General features: G+C 44.3%; 1 non-coding gene across 1 annotated transcript; it reads left to right on the forward strand.

The window, feature by feature from the left end:
* Positions 1-1,023: 1,023 nt before the first annotated feature.
* On the forward strand, positions 1,024-1,142 carry LOC132816272 (5S ribosomal RNA). The gene has a single exon (XR_009644765.1). It is a non-coding gene; the product is annotated as a 5S ribosomal RNA (ribosomal RNA).
* Positions 1,143-4,276: the final 3,134 nt, after the last annotated feature.

The following is a 4,276-nucleotide window of genomic DNA, read 5'->3' on the forward strand; positions in this document are numbered from 1 at the left end:
CAAAACACTTTACATTTGGTGGCATGCCTTCAACAGCAGCAACTGGATTCCACCAGTTAATTTGTTTTCTGTGATATTGCATCAGTAAGGAGTGATGGCTGGGATATTGGTAGAACTCACTGTTCTGCTTTGAATAATATCTTGGAGCTTTAAGCATCCACTTGAAGCACTGAAAGAAGCTGAACACTTCATGATGTATGCGAATTGCCTTGTCTGAGGGCGACAACTGAAGATAGCATGCTGTAACCAAGTGGCATATGGAGACTGGACTATTAACATTCACTTTGCCATACCTTAGAATGCTGTTTGATTTATTCCAAGACACTGCTGTAGGAACATTGGAATAAAGGCCATGAGATGAAGATCAACAATTCATTAGTTGTTTTGATTACTTCTTGTACTGCTCCACTGGCTGTTAGTGATCTGTGCATGTGAATGGACAGCCAAATAATTCCGAGTGACAGCACAATGTATTGCAGGAGCACTGCTGAGAGCTCTGTTGAATCATAGCTTAGGACTGCCAATTACCAGTCACGCTATTATTTGTCTAATTTATTTTGTAATGCCTGAATTAACAAATACTGTAGATAAACTATTTAACCCAGTTTCACCTCTGATCCAGGATTTCTACTATGCAAATATGACCATCGTTCACATTCAGGCTCAAGTAATTCCAAAGTTTGGAAGTGTAAACATGAAGTTTTTGAAACATCTACCTCCAGGTTGGAAAATAATCATGAAAAGTCCAAGACTATAACGAAGCTCTTAAGAGTTGGCAAGCAATCACATTGCAAATGCTGCATACCATAGGGGTGTTTAGGGATGGAAGGATAAAGCCTCCGCACCCTCACATCTGCCCTCTCCATCACAAGGACTCAATAGGAGTTGCTGTGAACAATTAAGATGCCAACAACACCAACAGCAAGGACAAAATCTCATGGAGACAAAAACAATGATCCAAAGTTGGGTCAAATAAATAGCTGAAAATGTGTTGCTGGTTAAAGTGCAGCAGGTCTGGCTTTTGCCTATGGCCATACTAGTCTGAAAACACCCAATCTCATCTGATCTTGGAAGCTAAGCAGACTCAGGCCTGGTTAGTACTTGGATGGGAGACCACATGGAAATACTAGGTGCAGTCGGCTTTCTGCCTGACCTGCTGCGCTTTAACCAGCAACACATTTTCAGCTCTGATCTGCAGACCTCACTTTTTACTCAAATCAAAATAGGTAAAGTACAGTTATTTGAAGGAGGAATGGGTGGAGAGGGCCAAGTCAACAAAGGTAGTGTTAACGCTGGAGGATTATAGATGGAGGAGGGATGCTTGAGACCTAGGGAGAGATCTCAATTAGTCCTGGAGGTCTACATTGTCAGGTTGGAGGAGGATACAGAGATAGGAAGAGATTCTTAGAGATTTGATGAGAGGTTAGAAATTTCACATCTGGATACGTGAAGAGAATCATGAAGATTCAACAAGGTTTGGTGTAGATTCTGGTTAAAAAAAAAACAGTGCCATAATCTTACCTGCTCTCTCATTAGAGAAAGAGAGAGAAAGAGATGACTGGTGGTAGTTTAATCTGAGGGTCACTATGCTTCAGGTGAGGGGAGTGGCCACAGTAGACTGCAAAATGAAGCTGGGTGTTTTTTTAAATTTATGTTTGTAGGATATGGGCATTGCTGGCTGGGCCAGCATATATTGCCCGTCCCTAGTTGCTCTGGGGAAAATAGTTATGAACTGCCTTCGTGAAACATTGCAGTCCACCTGCTGTGGGTTGACCACAATGCCATTAGGGAAGGAATTCCAGGATTTTCACCCAGCAACAGTGAAGAAATGGCAATATGTTTCCAAGTCCGGTTGATGAGTGGCTTGCAGGGGAACTTGAAGGTTCCCATATATCCACTGGCCTTGTCCTCCCAGATGGATGTGGTCATGAGTTTGGAAGTTGCTATCTGAGGATCTTTGGTGAATTTCTACGGTGCATCTTGTAGATGGTACACACTGTTGCTACTGAGCATCGGTGGTGGGGAGAGCAGATACTTGTAGATACAGTGCCAATCAAGCGGGTGCTTTGTTTTGGATGGTGTCAAGTTTTGAGTGTTGTTGGCTTGCACTCATCCAGGCAATTGGGGAGTATTCCATCACAGTTCTGACTTGTGCCTTGTAGTTGGTGGGCTGGCTTTCAGGAGTCAGGAAGTGAGTGACTCACTGCAGTATTCCTAGCCTCTGACCTGCACTTGTACCCACTGCATGTATGTAGTGAGTCCAGTTGAGTTTTTGGTCAATGATAATCTCCAGGATATTGGTAGACGGGGATTCAATGATGGTAACACCATTGAATGTCATGAGGTGGTGGTTAGATTGTCTCTGGTTGGGGTTCGAAAAGTGTGGTGCTGGAAAAGCACAGCAGGTCAGGCAGCATCTGAGGAGTATGAGAGTCAACATTTCAGGAGTGAACCCCTCATCTGGAAACTATTCTTCAGCTCCTGTTTCTTGTTGGTGATGGTCATAACCTGGCAGTTGTGTGGCGTGAATATTGCCACTTGTCAGACCAAGCTTGGATATTGTCCAGCTTCGATTGCTTAAGTATGTGAGGAGTCACGCATGGTGCTAAACATTACGCAATCATCAGGGAACATCCCCACTTCTGATCTTATGATGGAGGGAAGATCATTAATGAAGCAGCTGAAGATGTTTGGGCCTAGGACACTACCATGAAGAACTATTGCAGAGATGTCCTGGAGCTGAGATGACTGACCTCAAATAACCATGACCATCCCCTATTCTCTAACCACCACAGAGCTTGCCTGGATTCCCTTTGATTCCAGTTTTGCCAGGCCTCCTTGATGCCACACTCGGTTGAATGTAGCCTTGATGTGAAGGGCTGTTACTCTCACCTCACCTCTAGAATTTAGCTCTTTTGTCCTTGTTTGAACCAAGGCTGTAATGAGATCAGGAACTGAGTGGCCTGGTGGATCCCAAAATGGGCGTCACTGAGCAGGTTATTGCTGAGCAGATGCTGCTTGATAGCACTGTTGATGACACCTTGCATCACTTTACTGATGATCAAGAATAGACTGTTGGAGTGGTGATGGGCAGGGTTAGACTTGCCCTGCTTTTTATGTACAGGGTATACTTGGGCAATTTTCCACATTGTTGGGTACAAGCCAGTGTTGCAACTGTACAGGAACATCTTTGTGAGGCAAGTGGAAAGTTCTAGAACACAAGTCATCAGCACAAGTGTGGAAACCAATCCCACAATACTTTGAGGGGTAGCATACAAATCAGGAAGAAGACATGGATCAACAAAGATGCTGGGAATTCCAAAGGTAACAACTGAGGAGGTAGGAAGAGAATCCACCAGCAGAGACACCCTGGCAACAAGTAGATGGATCCGTTGATTGTGACATGGAGAATGCAAACCTTTGAACTTACCCCAATTTCTGCTCCAAAAATGAATGATGTTTGAAATTCTACAATATTTTACAGAATGGGCATGCATGAATATCCACCTCTCAGAGTCTTTGAGAAGGAAATACAATCTTATTATTTCAATCGTTTTGCATAACAGATAAAGGAAATGAAAGACCTGAAACATTACAGAAAAAGGAAAGTAAATAAATGCATGTTTCTGACTTAAAGATTTTAAAGACAGCACCATCGAGCTTGACAGAAATAAAATATAATTGTCAGCCTGGCTTGCAAGAATTTTTGATTGGACTCTGCCTTTGTTCTAATTTCCCTTCACAGTTGATCCTGAGAAAAAACTAAAGCCCCGACTGTGCCCTGGACAGCTGGTACTGCAAATGAGTCAGCGAAATCACAGTGCTTCAACCATTTGCTGGTCATATTGGTGAACCAACATAAACATTGCCTGCTCTGCAGCAATCTCAATTGTATGTCCCACTGGTTTAGATAGCCCTGCCGTACCAATGGAGACTGGCATATGGCGCAGGGCGTGGACATCAGGAAACCTGCTGCACTTGCAGAAGACATTGCTCTTGCCCCTCACACATTCCTTCACATGGTTTCCCCCCCTCCCCCGCCAGCCCCCAGATGGTATGGGGTGGGAGACGCTGACTGACCACCTGTCTGCTTTGTTCAAAACTCTCGATCTGCCGGAGACACTGTCCATGGTGCTGATCAAGGACCTCCTCCAGTTAATCGCCCTCAATTAGGTGAGCTCTGAGGCGGAAGAGAGTGAGAGCTCCAGATGGCAGGTGGAGCTGGCTTCCAGGCACGACGGAAACAAAGGAGTGAAAGACATGACAGGAGAACAGA

The sequence above is a fragment of the Hemiscyllium ocellatum genome, chromosome 5, assembly GCF_020745735.1.
Source record: "Hemiscyllium ocellatum isolate sHemOce1 chromosome 5, sHemOce1.pat.X.cur, whole genome shotgun sequence".
Classification (NCBI taxonomy): domain Eukaryota; kingdom Metazoa; phylum Chordata; class Chondrichthyes; order Orectolobiformes; family Hemiscylliidae; genus Hemiscyllium; species Hemiscyllium ocellatum.